Here is a 12,382-nt window from a genome sequence, read left to right as displayed (position 1 = left end):
TATGTTCAAGAAAAAGGAGAGAAATTATACGAGTTAGAATGCAGTGTGTTCACTTCATATGTAAAGGACGTGTAAATGTCAAGTCATTTACGAACATCAGCTTTGACCACTGTTGCCAAATGAATGATGGATTCACTTGCAAGTTTCAGTTATGGAATGGAAAGATTAAAAATATGGAACGCTTCACGAATTTGCGTGTCATCCTTGCGCAGGGGCCATGCTAATCTTCTCTGTATCGTTCCAATTTTAGTATATGTACTGCGTTAGCAATACACTCCAACTTACGCATAACGTCGTTTTATAGGAAGGAGGTCTGACATAAATTTCAAAGAGGTGCAATATATATACATGTTATTGGTTTGTGCTGCTATTTAATTCATACATAGTAGTCACAAGAATTTCAGCATTGTGGATGCCTTTAACCGTTTTCTTTTTGTTTTGTGGTAGTAATTTCAGTGGCTTTCATATATATGATAACATGTTTTGGAAGCGGTTTTCATCATTCATAATTGACACCGACGCCGAATGAACAGCATTACATCACATCCGTCTACAGCCAAGCATGTGGTATGTACAACGTTTTCCAAACGACATAAACGTGCTACCTGTCGTCTGAGCTGTCCAAGGGCAATGCACTCTAAGTAACACACTGTGAAATCGCTCACATGTACATGGCTTTGTATGTCAATAATACAGAGAATTAGTTTTTTTTAAAAGACCGGGTATTCTTTTACACTGACGTTATATATGTTTAATGACAAGCCATTTATGAGAAAAGGATGCTAGACTTACCAGATTATAATGTCAAGGATGTACAGGAGGCGAATGTAAACCACAAGGTTCCTTGTGCATGTTTGAAGTTCTGTTCTTGAATTACATATGAGGCTCCCGTAGGAGCTAGCAAAAATTGCGCATGCCGCCCAGTGAAGGGCGTCAGCGCGGGGTATTGGGAGTAGTTTTCAACTAGCAATAACCACGCCTCGGATGAACCTCATTGGCTATGGTACCGCCACTGCGCAAAGCTAATGTTATAAGGTGTCCATAAATCTATTGTTGTTTCAAGGACCTACCAGCACCTAGTTTCAACTAATTTGCATACCTTAACAAAAACAACAGGCCGATTTATTTAGCCACAAGCCGTGACACTGATTGGAAATATCCATCCATGTAAGTGCGACTCTAGTAACTATCTGGGGATTAATACAGTTTATACAGACACCCTAAATCTCAATCAAACAGTCTTAGATTCATTTAACGCCGACACCAATGATGAGAGAAGTGAAGGCTTAAGTCATCGTAGGACATGCGTTTATGTCAAGAGCAAGGCGCATGCGCGCGATAGCTGTAGTCGGCGGGAATAATCATTCATTCAAAGATGCTTAGGCGGAGACTTTGATAATGGGAGAATGAATAAAGGGTGGCATAAATTTTTAAACGAATGAAATAGACATGGTATATTTCTGGATGCCGAGGCAAACTATGCCACGTGGGTATGTTCAAGAAAAAGGAGAGAAATTATACGAGTTAGAATGCAGTGTGTTCACTTCATATGTAAAGGACGTGTAAATGTCAAGTCATTTACGAACATCAGCTTTGACCACTGTTGCCAAATGAATGATGGATTCACTTGCAAGTTTCAGTTATGGAATGGAAAGATTAAAAATATGGAACGCTTCACGAATTTGCGTGTCATCCTTGCGCAGGGGCCATGCTAATCTTCTCTGTATCGTTCCAATTTTAGTATATGTACTGCGTTAGCAATACACTCCAACTTACGCATAACGTCGTTTTATAGGAAGGAGGTCTGACATAAATTTCAAAGAGGTGCAATATATATACATGTTATTGGTTTGTGCTGCTATTTAATTCATACATAGTAGTCACAAGAATTTCAGCATTGTGGATGCCTTTAACCGTTTTCTTTTTGTTTTGTGGTAGTAATTTCAGTGGCTTTCATATATATGATAACATGTTTTGGAAGCGGTTTTCATCATTCATAATTGACACCGACGCCGAATGAACAGCATTACATCACATCCGTCTACAGCCAAACATGTGGTATGTACAACGTTTTCCAAACGACATAAACGTGCTACCTGTCGTCTGAGCTGTCCAAGGGCAATGCACTCTAAGTAACACACTGTGAAATCGCTCACATGTACATGGCTTTGTATATCAATAATACAGAGAATTAGTTTTTTTTAAAAGACCGGGTATTCTTTTACACTGACGTTATATATGTTTAATGACAAGCCATTTATGAGAAAAGGATGCTAGACTTACCAGATTATAATGTCAAGGATGTACAGGAGGCGAATGTAAACCACAAGGTTCCTTGTGCATGTTTGAAGTTCTATTCTTGAATTACATATGAGGCTCCCGCAGGAGCTAGCAAAAATTGCGCATGCCGCCCAGTGAAGGGCGTCAGCGCGGGGTATTGGGATTAGTTTTCAACTAGCAATAATCACGCCTCGGATGAACCTCATTGGCTATGGTACCGCCACTGCGCAAAGCTAATGTTATAAGGTGTCCATAAATCTATTGTTGTTTCAAGGACCTACCAGCACCTAGTTTCAACTAATTTGCATACCTTAACAAAAACAACAGGCCGATTTATTTAGCCACAAGCCGTGACACTGATTGGAAATATCCATCCATGTAAGTGCGACTCTAGTAACTATCTGGGGATTAATACAGTTTATACAGACACCCTAAATCTCAATCAAACAGTCTTAGATTCATTTAACGCCGACACCAATGATGAGAGAAGTGAAGGCTTAAGTCATCGTAGGACATGCGTTTATGTCAAGAGCAAGGCGCATGCGCGCGATAGCTGTAGTCGGCGGGAATAATCATTCATTCAAAGATGCTTAGGCGGAGACTTTGATAATGGGAGAATGAATAAAGGGTGGCATAAATTTTTAAACGAATGAAATAGACATGGTATATTTCTGGATGCCGAGGCAAACTATGCCACGTGGGTATGTTCAAGAAAAAGGAGAGAAATTATACGAGTTAGAATGCAGTGTGTTCACTTCATATGTAAAGGACGTGTAAATGTCAAGTCATTTACGAACATCAGCTTTGACCACTGTTGCCAAATGAATGATGGATTCACTTGCAAGTTTCAGTTATGGAATGGAAAGATTAAAAATATGGAACGCTTCACGAATTTGCGTGTCATCCTTGCGCAGGGGCCATGCTAATCTTCTCTGTATCGTTCCAATTTTAGTATATGTACTGCGTTAGCAATACACTCCAACTTACGCATAACGTCGTTTTATAGGAAGGAGGTCTGACATAAATTTCAAAGAGGTGCAATATATATACATGTTATTGGTTTGTGCTGCTATTTAATTCATACATAGTAGTCACAAGAATTTCAGCATTGTGGATGCCTTTAACCGTTTTCTTTTTGTTTTGTGGTAGTAATTTCAGTGGCTTTCATATATATGATAACATGTTTTGGAAGCGGTTTTCATCATTCATAATTGACACCGACGCCGAATGAACAGCATTACATCACATCCGTCTACAGCCAAACATGTGGTATGTACAACGTTTTCCAAACGACATAAACGTGCTACCTGTCGTCTGAGCTGTCCAAGGGCAATGCACTCTAAGTAACACACTGTGAAATCGCTCACATGTACATGGCTTTGTATATCAATAATACAGAGAATTAGTTTTTTTTAAAAGACCGGGTATTCTTTTACACTGACGTTATATATGTTTAATGACAAGCCATTTATGAGAAAAGGATGCTAGACTTACCAGATTATAATGTCAAGGATGTACAGGAGGCGAATGTAAACCACAAGGTTCCTTGTGCATGTTTGAAGTTCTATTCTTGAATTACATATGAGGCTCCCGTAGGAGCTAGCAAAAATTGCGCATGCCGCCCAGTGAAGGGCGTCAGCGCGGGGTATTGGGATTAGTTTTCAACTAGCAATAATCACGCCTCGGATGAACCTCATTGGCTATGGTACCGCCACTGCGCAAAGCTAATGTTATAAGGTGTCCATAAATCTATTGTTGTTTCAAGGACCTACCAGCACCTAGTTTCAACTAATTTGCATACCTTAACAAAAACAACAGGCCGATTTATTTAGCCACAAGCCGTGACACTGATTGGAAATATCCATCCATGTAAGTGCGACTCTAGTAACTATCTGGGGATTAATACAGTTTATACAGACACCCTAAATCTCAATCAAACAGTCTTAGATTCATTTAACGCCGACACCAATGATGAGAGAAGTGAAGGCTTAAGTCATCGTAGGACATGCGTTTATGTCAAGAGCAAGGCGCATGCGCGCGATAGCTGTAGTCGGCGGGAATAATCATTCATTCAAAGATGCTTAGGCGGAGACTTTGATAATGGGAGAATGAATAAAGGGTGGCATAAATTTTTAAACGAATGAAATAGACATGGTATATTTCTGGATGCCGAGGCAAACTATGCCACGTGGGTATGTTCAAGAAAAAGGAGAGAAATTATAAGAGTTAGAATGCAGTGTGTTCACTTCATATGTAAAGGACGTGTAAATGTCAAGTCATTTACGAACATCAGCTTTGACCACTGTTGCCAAATGAATTATGGATTCACTTGCAAGTTTCAGTTATGGAATGGAAAGATTAAAAATATGGAACGCTTCACGAATTTGCGTGTCATCCTTGCGCAGGGGCCATGCTAATCTTCTCTGTATCGTTCCAATTTTAGTATATGTACTGCGTTAGCAATACACTCCAACTTACGCATAACGTCGTTTTATAGGAAGGAGGTCTGACATAAATTTCAAAGAGGTGCAATATATATACATGTTATTGGTTTGTGCTGCTATTTAATTCATACATAGTAGTCACAAGAATTTCAGCATTGTGGATGCCTTTAACCGTTTTCTTTTTGTTTTGTGGTAGTAATTTCAGTGGCTTTCATATATACGATAACATGTTTTGGAAGCGGTTTTCATCATTCATAATTGACACCGACGCCGAATGAACAGCATTACATCACATCCGTCTACAGCCAAGCATGTGGTATGTACAACGTTTTCCAAACGACATAAACGTGCTACCTGTCGTCTGAGCTGTCCAAGGGCAATGCACTCTAAGTAACACACTGTGAAATCGCTCACATGTACATGGCTTTGTATGTCAATAATACAGAGAATTAGTTTTTTTTAAAAGACCGGGTATTCTTTTACACTGACGTTATATATGTTTAATGACAAGCCATTTATGAGAAAAGGATGCTAGACTTACCAGATTATAATGTCAAGGATGTACAGGAGGCGAATGTAAACCACAAGGTTCCTTGTGCATGTTTGAAGTTCTATTCTTGAATTACATATGAGGCTCCCGTAGGAGCTAGCAAAAATTGCGCATGCCGCCCAGTGAAGGGCGTCAGCGCGGGGTATTGGGAGTAGTTTTCAACTAGCAATAACCACGCCTCGGATGAACCTCATTGGCTATGGTACCGCCACTGCGCAAAGCTAATGTTATAAGGTGTCCATAAATCTATTGTTGTTTCAAGGACCTACCAGCACCTAGTTTCAACTAATTTGCATACCTTAACAAAAACAACAGGCCGATTTATTTAGCCACAAGCCGTGACACTGATTGGAAATATCCATCCATGTAAGTGCGACTCTAGTAACTATCTGGGGATTAATACAGTTTATACAGACACCCTAAATCTCAATCAAACAGTCTTAGATTCATTTAACGCCGACACCAATGATGAGAGAAGTGAAGGCTTAAGTCATCGTAGGACATGCGTTTATGTCAAGAGCAAGGCGCATGCGCGCGATAGCTGTAGTCGGCGGGAATAATCATTCATTCAAAGATGCTTAGGCGGAGACTTTGATAATGGGAGAATGAATAAAGGGTGGCATAAATTTTTAAACGAATGAAATAGACATGGTATATTTCTGGATGCCGAGGCAAACTATGCCACGTGGGTATGTTCAAGAAAAAGGAGAGAAATTATACGAGTTAGAATGCAGTGTGTTCACTTCATATGTAAAGGACGTGTAAATGTCAAGTCATTTACGAACATCAGCTTTGACCACTGTTGCCAAATGAATGATGGATTCACTTGCAAGTTTCAGTTATGGAATGGAAAGATTAAAAATATGGAACGCTTCACGAATTTGCGTGTCATCCTTGCGCAGGGGCCATGCTAATCTTCTCTGTATCGTTCCAATTTTAGTATATGTACTGCGTTAGCAATACACTCCAACTTACGCATAACGTCGTTTTATAGGAAGGAGGTCTGACATAAATTTCAAAGAGGTGCAATATATATACATGTTATTGGTTTGTGCTGCTATTGAATTCATACATAGTAGTCACAAGAATTTCAGCATTGTGGATGCCTTTAACCGTTTTCTTTTTGTTTTGTGGTAGTAATTTCAGTGGCTTTCATATATACGATAACATGTTTTGGAAGCGGTTTTCATCATTCATAATTGACACCGACGCCGAATGAACAGCATTACATCACATCCGTCTACAGCCAAGCATGTGGTATGTACAACGTTTTCCAAACGACATAAACGTGCTACCTGTCGTCTGAGCTGTCCAAGGGCAATGCACTCTAAGTAACACACTGTGAAATCGCTCACATGTACATGGCTTTGTATATCAATAATACAGAGAATTAGTTTTTTTTAAAAGACCGGGTATTCTTTTACACTGACGTTATATATGTTTAATGACAAGCCATTTATGAGAAAAGGATGCTAGACTTACCAGATTATAATGTCAAGGATGTACAGGAGGCGAATGTAAACCACAAGGTTCCTTGTGCATGTTTGAAGTTCTATTCTTGAATTACATATGAGGCTCCCGTAGGAGCTAGCAAAAATTGCGCATGCCGCCCAGTGAAGGGCGTCAGCGCGGGGTATTGGGATTAGTTTTCAACTAGCAATAACCACGCCTCGGATGAACCTCATTGGCTATGGTACCGCCACTGCGCAAAGCTAATGTTATAAGGTGTCCATAAATCTATTGTTGTTTCAAGGACCTACCAGCACCTAGTTTCAACTAATTTGCATACCTTAACAAAAACAACAGGCCGATTTATTTAGCCACAAGCCGTGACACTGATTGGAAATATCCATCCATGTAAGTGCGACTCTAGTAACTATCTGGGGATTAATACAGTTTATACAGACACCCTAAATCTCAATCAAACAGTCTTAGATTCATTTAACGCCGACACCAATGATGAGAGAAGTGAAGGCTTAAGTCATCGTAGGACATGCGTTTATGTCAAGAGCAAGGCGCATGCGCGCGATAGCTGTAGTCGGCGGGAATAATCATTCATTCAAAGATGCTTAGGCGGAGACTTTGATAATGGGAGAATGAATAAAGGGTGGCATAAATTTTTAAACGAATGAAATAGACATGGTATATTTCTGGATGCCGAGGCAAACTATGCCACGTGGGTATGTTCAAGAAAAAGGAGAGAAATTATAAGAGTTAGAATGCAGTGTGTTCACTTCATATGTAAAGGACGTGTAAATGTCAAGTCATTTACGAACATCAGCTTTGACCACTGTTGCCAAATGAATGATGGATTCACTTGCAAGTTTCAGTTATGGAATGGAAAGATTAAAAATATGGAACGCTTCACGAATTTGCGTGTCATCCTTGCGCAGGGGCCATGCTAATCTTCTCTGTATCGTTCCAATTTTAGTATATGTACTGCGTTAGCAATACACTCCAACTTACGCATAACGTCGTTTTATAGGAAGGAGGTCTGACATAAATTTCAAAGAGGTGCAATATATATACATGTTATTGGTTTGTGCTGCTATTTAATTCATACATAGTAGTCACAAGAATTTCAGCATTGTGGATGCCTTTAACCGTTTTCTTTTTGTTTTGTGGTAGTAATTTCAGTGGCTTTCATATATATGATAACATGTTTTGGAAGCGGTTTTCATCATTCATAATTGACACCGACGCCGAATGAACAGCATTACATCACATCCGTCTACAGCCAAGCATGTGGTATGTACAACGTTTTCCAAACGACATAAACGTGCTACCTGTCGTCTGAGCTGTCCAAGGGCAATGCACTCTAAGTAACACACTGTGAAATCGCTCACATGTACATGGCTTTGTATATCAATAATACAGAGAATTAGTTTTTTTTAAAAGACCGGGTATTCTTTTACACTGACGTTATATATGTTTAATGACAAGCCATTTATGAGAAAAGGATGCTAGACTTACCAGATTATAATGTCAAGGATGTACAGGAGGCGAATGTAAACCACAAGGTTCCTTGTGCATGTTTGAAGTTCTATTCTTGAATTACATATGAGGCTCCCGTAGGAGCTAGCAAAAATTGCGCATGCCGCCCAGTGAAGGGCGTCAGCGCGGGGTATTGGGATTAGTTTTCAACTAGCAATAACCACGCCTCGGATGAACCTCATTGGCTATGGTACCGCCACTGCGCAAAGCTAATGTTATAAGGTGTCCATAAATCTATTGTTGTTTCAAGGACCTACCAGCACCTAGTTTCAACTAATTTGCATACCTTAACAAAAACAACAGGCCGATTTATTTAGCCACAAGCCGTGACACTGATTGGAAATATCCATCCATGTAAGTGCGACTCTAGTAACTATCTGGGGATTAATACAGTTTATACAGACACCCTAAATCTCAATCAAACAGTCTTAGATTCATTTAACGCCGACACCAATGATGAGAGAAGTGAAGGCTTAAGTCATCGTAGGACATGCGTTTATGTCAAGAGCAAGGCGCATGCGCGCGATAGCTGTAGTCGGCGGGAATAATCATTCATTCAAAGATGCTTAGGCGGAGACTTTGATAATGGGAGAATGAATAAAGGGTGGCATAAATTTTTAAACGAATGAAATAGACATGGTATATTTCTGGATGCCGAGGCAAACTATGCCACGTGGGTATGTTCAAGAAAAAGGAGAGAAATTATACGAGTTAGAATGCAGTGTGTTCACTTCATATGTAAAGGACGTGTAAATGTCAAGTCATTTACGAACATCAGCTTGGACCACTGTTGCCAAATGAATGATGGATTCACTTGCAAGTTTCAGTTATGGAATGGAAAGATTAAAAATATGGAACGCTTCACGAATTTGCGTGTCATCCTTGCGCAGGGGCCATGCTAATCTTCTCTGTATCGTTCCAATTTTAGTATATGTACTGCGTTAGCAATACACTCCAACTTACGCATAACGTCGTTTTATAGGAAGGAGGTCTGACATAAATTTCAAAGAGGTGCAATATATATACATGTTATTGGTTTGTGCTGCTATTTAATTCATACATAGTAGTCACAAGAATTTCAGCATTGTGGATGCCTTTAACCGTTTTCTTTTTGTTTTGTGGTAGTAATTTCAGTGGCTTTCATATATATGATAACATGTTTTGGAAGCGGTTTTCATCATTCATAATTGACACAGACGCCGAATGAACAGCATTACATCACATCCGTCTACAGCCAAGCATGTGGTATGTACAACGTTTTCCAAACGACATAAACGTGCTACCTGTCGTCTGAGCTGTCCAAGGGCAATGCACTCTAAGTAACACACTGTGAAATCGCTCACATGTACATGGCTTTGTATATCAATAATACAGAGAATTAGTTTTTTTTAAAAGACCGGGTATTCTTTTACACTGACGTTATATATGTTTAATGACAAGCCATTTATGAGAAAAGGATGCTAGACTTACCAGATTATAATGTCAAGGATGTACAGGAGGCGAATGTAAACCACAAGGTTCCTTGTGCATGTTTGAAGTTCTATTCTTGAATTACATATGAGGCTCCCGTAGGAGCTAGCAAAAATTGCGCATGCCGCCCAGTGAAGGGCGTCAGCGCGGGGTATTGGGATTAGTTTTCAACTAGCAATAACCACGCCTCGGATGAACCTCATTGGCTATGGTACCGCCACTGCGCAAAGCTAATGTTATAAGGTGTCCATAAATCTATTGTTGTTTCAAGGACCTACCAGCACCTAGTTTCAACTAATTTGCATACCTTAACAAAAACAACAGGCCGATTTATTTAGCCACAAGCCGTGACACTGATTGGAAATATCCATCCATGTAAGTGCGACTCTAGTAACTATCTGGGGATTAATACAGTTTATACAGACACCCTAAATCTCAATCAAACAGTCTTAGATTCATTTAACGCCGACACCAATGATGAGAGAAGTGAAGGCTTAAGTCATCGTAGGACATGCGTTTATGTCAAGAGCAAGGCGCATGCGCGCGATAGCTGTAGTCGGCGGGAATAATCATTCATTCAAAGATGCTTAGGCGGAGACTTTGATAATGGGAGAATGAATAAAGGGTGGCATAAATTTTTAAACGAATGAAATAGACATGGTATATTTCTGGATGCCGAGGCAAACTATGCCACGTGGGTATGTTCAAGAAAAAGGAGAGAAATTATAAGAGTTAGAATGCAGTGTGTTCACTTCATATGTAAAGGACGTGTAAATGTCAAGTCATTTACGAACATCAGCTTTGACCACTGTTGCCAAATGAATGATGGATTCACTTGCAAGTTTCAGTTATGGAATGGAAAGATTAAAAATATGGAACGCTTCACGAATTTGCGTGTCATCCTTGCGCAGGGGCCATGCTAATCTTCTCTGTATCGTTCCAATTTTAGTATATGTACTGCGTTAGCAATACACTCCAACTTACGCATAACGTCGTTTTATAGGAAGGAGGTCTGACATAAATTTCAAAGAGGTGCAATATATATACATGTTATTGGTTTGTGCTGCTATTTAATTCATACATAGTAGTCACAAGAATTTCAGCATTGTGGATGCCTTTAACCGTTTTCTTTTTGTTTTGTGGTAGTAATTTCAGTGGCTTTCATATATATGATAACATGTTTTGGAAGCGGTTTTCATCATTCATAATTGACACCGACGCCGAATGAACAGCATTACATCACATCCGTCTACAGCCAAGCATGTGGTATGTACAACGTTTTCCAAACGACATACACGTGCTACCTGTCGTCTGAGCTGTCCAAGGGCAATGCACTCTAAGTAACACACTGTGAAATCGCTCACATGTACATGGCTTTGTATATCAATAATACAGAGAATTAGTTTTTTTTAAAAGACCGGGTATTCTTTTACACTGACGTTATATATGTTTAATGACAAGCCATTTATGAGAAAAGGATGCTAGACTTACCAGATTATAATGTCAAGGATGTACAGGAGGCGAATGTAAACCACAAGGTTCCTTGTGCATGTTTGAAGTTCTATTCTTGAATTACATATGAGGCTCCCGTAGGAGCTAGCAAAAATTGCGCATGCCGCCCAGTGAAGGGCGTCAGCGCGGGGTATTGGGATTAGTTTTCAACTAGCAATAACCACGCCTCGGATGAACCTCATTGGCTATGGTACCGCCACTGCGCAAAGCTAATGTTATAAGGTGTCCATAAATCTATTGTTGTTTCAAGGACCTACCAGCACCTAGTTTCAACTAATTTGCATACCTTAACAAAAACAACAGGCCGATTTATTTAGCCACAAGCCGTGACACTGATTGGAAATATCCATCCATGTAAGTGCGACTCTAGTAACTATCTGGGGATTAATACAGTTTATACAGACACCCTAAATCTCAATCAAACAGTCTTAGATTCATTTAACGCCGACACCAATGATGAGAGAAGTGAAGGCTTAAGTCATCGTAGGACATGCGTTTATGTCAAGAGCAAGGCGCATGCGCGCGATAGCTGTAGTCGGCGGGAATAATCATTCATTCAAAGATGCTTAGGCGGAGACTTTGATAATGGGAGAATGAATAAAGGGTGGCATAAATTTTTAAACGAATGAAATAGACATGGTATATTTCTGGATGCCGAGGCAAACTATGCCACGTGGGTATGTTCAAGAAAAAGGAGAGAAATTATAAGAGTTAGAATGCAGTGTGTTCACTTCATATGTAAAGGACGTGTAAATGTCAAGTCATTTACGAACATCAGCTTTGACCACTGTTGCCAAATGAATGATGGATTCACTTGCAAGTTTCAGTTATGGAATGGAAAGATTAAAAATATGGAACGCTTCACGAATTTGCGTGTCATCCTTGCGCAGGGGCCATGCTAATCTTCTCTGTATCGTTCCAATTTTAGTATATGTACTGCGTTAGCAATACACTCCAACTTACGCATAACGTCGTTTTATAGGAAGGAGGTCTGACATAAATTTCAAAGAGGTGCAATATATATACATGTTATTGGTTTGTGCTGCTATTTAATTCATACATAGTAGTCACAAGAATTTCAGCATTGTGGATGCCTTTAACCGTTTTCTTTTTGTTTTGTGGTAGTAATTTC

At 39.6% G+C, this 12,382-nt stretch overlaps 17 non-coding genes across 17 annotated transcripts; all 17 read right to left on the bottom strand.

Annotated features, from left to right (window-relative positions):
• Positions 1 to 167: 167 nt before the first annotated feature.
• Positions 168 to 273, bottom strand: LOC137292369 (U6 spliceosomal RNA). The gene has a single exon (XR_010957420.1). It is a non-coding gene; the product is annotated as a U6 spliceosomal RNA (small nuclear RNA).
• A 612-nt stretch (positions 274 to 885) lies between these two features.
• On the bottom strand, positions 886 to 1,024 carry LOC137292264 (U4 spliceosomal RNA). Its single transcript, XR_010957322.1, has one exon. It is a non-coding gene; the product is annotated as a U4 spliceosomal RNA (small nuclear RNA).
• A 634-nt stretch (positions 1,025 to 1,658) lies between these two features.
• On the bottom strand, positions 1,659 to 1,764 carry LOC137292368 (U6 spliceosomal RNA). Its single transcript, XR_010957419.1, has one exon. It is a non-coding gene; the product is annotated as a U6 spliceosomal RNA (small nuclear RNA).
• A 612-nt stretch (positions 1,765 to 2,376) lies between these two features.
• Positions 2,377 to 2,515, bottom strand: LOC137292279 (U4 spliceosomal RNA). The gene has a single exon (XR_010957337.1). It is a non-coding gene; the product is annotated as a U4 spliceosomal RNA (small nuclear RNA).
• A 634-nt stretch (positions 2,516 to 3,149) lies between these two features.
• On the bottom strand, positions 3,150 to 3,255 carry LOC137292367 (U6 spliceosomal RNA). Its single transcript, XR_010957418.1, has one exon. It is a non-coding gene; the product is annotated as a U6 spliceosomal RNA (small nuclear RNA).
• Positions 3,256 to 3,867: 612 nt separating this feature from the next.
• LOC137292275 (U4 spliceosomal RNA) lies at positions 3,868 to 4,006 on the bottom strand. The gene has a single exon (XR_010957333.1). It is a non-coding gene; the product is annotated as a U4 spliceosomal RNA (small nuclear RNA).
• Positions 4,007 to 4,640: 634 nt separating this feature from the next.
• Positions 4,641 to 4,746, bottom strand: LOC137292366 (U6 spliceosomal RNA). The gene has a single exon (XR_010957417.1). It is a non-coding gene; the product is annotated as a U6 spliceosomal RNA (small nuclear RNA).
• Positions 4,747 to 5,358: 612 nt separating this feature from the next.
• LOC137292252 (U4 spliceosomal RNA) lies at positions 5,359 to 5,497 on the bottom strand. Its single transcript, XR_010957310.1, has one exon. It is a non-coding gene; the product is annotated as a U4 spliceosomal RNA (small nuclear RNA).
• Positions 5,498 to 6,131: 634 nt separating this feature from the next.
• On the bottom strand, positions 6,132 to 6,237 carry LOC137292365 (U6 spliceosomal RNA). The gene has a single exon (XR_010957416.1). It is a non-coding gene; the product is annotated as a U6 spliceosomal RNA (small nuclear RNA).
• Positions 6,238 to 6,849: 612 nt separating this feature from the next.
• Positions 6,850 to 6,988, bottom strand: LOC137292254 (U4 spliceosomal RNA). Its single transcript, XR_010957312.1, has one exon. It is a non-coding gene; the product is annotated as a U4 spliceosomal RNA (small nuclear RNA).
• Positions 6,989 to 7,622: 634 nt separating this feature from the next.
• Positions 7,623 to 7,728, bottom strand: LOC137292364 (U6 spliceosomal RNA). The gene has a single exon (XR_010957415.1). It is a non-coding gene; the product is annotated as a U6 spliceosomal RNA (small nuclear RNA).
• A 612-nt stretch (positions 7,729 to 8,340) lies between these two features.
• On the bottom strand, positions 8,341 to 8,479 carry LOC137292253 (U4 spliceosomal RNA). The gene has a single exon (XR_010957311.1). It is a non-coding gene; the product is annotated as a U4 spliceosomal RNA (small nuclear RNA).
• A 634-nt stretch (positions 8,480 to 9,113) lies between these two features.
• LOC137292363 (U6 spliceosomal RNA) lies at positions 9,114 to 9,219 on the bottom strand. The gene has a single exon (XR_010957414.1). It is a non-coding gene; the product is annotated as a U6 spliceosomal RNA (small nuclear RNA).
• Positions 9,220 to 9,831: 612 nt separating this feature from the next.
• LOC137292251 (U4 spliceosomal RNA) lies at positions 9,832 to 9,970 on the bottom strand. Its single transcript, XR_010957309.1, has one exon. It is a non-coding gene; the product is annotated as a U4 spliceosomal RNA (small nuclear RNA).
• A 634-nt stretch (positions 9,971 to 10,604) lies between these two features.
• LOC137292362 (U6 spliceosomal RNA) lies at positions 10,605 to 10,710 on the bottom strand. Its single transcript, XR_010957413.1, has one exon. It is a non-coding gene; the product is annotated as a U6 spliceosomal RNA (small nuclear RNA).
• A 612-nt stretch (positions 10,711 to 11,322) lies between these two features.
• Positions 11,323 to 11,461, bottom strand: LOC137292250 (U4 spliceosomal RNA). The gene has a single exon (XR_010957308.1). It is a non-coding gene; the product is annotated as a U4 spliceosomal RNA (small nuclear RNA).
• A 634-nt stretch (positions 11,462 to 12,095) lies between these two features.
• Positions 12,096 to 12,201, bottom strand: LOC137292361 (U6 spliceosomal RNA). Its single transcript, XR_010957412.1, has one exon. It is a non-coding gene; the product is annotated as a U6 spliceosomal RNA (small nuclear RNA).
• Positions 12,202 to 12,382: the final 181 nt, after the last annotated feature.

The sequence above is a fragment of the Haliotis asinina genome, chromosome 7, assembly GCF_037392515.1.
Source record: "Haliotis asinina isolate JCU_RB_2024 chromosome 7, JCU_Hal_asi_v2, whole genome shotgun sequence".
Classification (NCBI taxonomy): domain Eukaryota; kingdom Metazoa; phylum Mollusca; class Gastropoda; order Lepetellida; family Haliotidae; genus Haliotis; species Haliotis asinina.
Note: the sequence above shows the minus strand (reverse complement) of the source record. Positions and strands in the feature narration are given on the sequence as shown.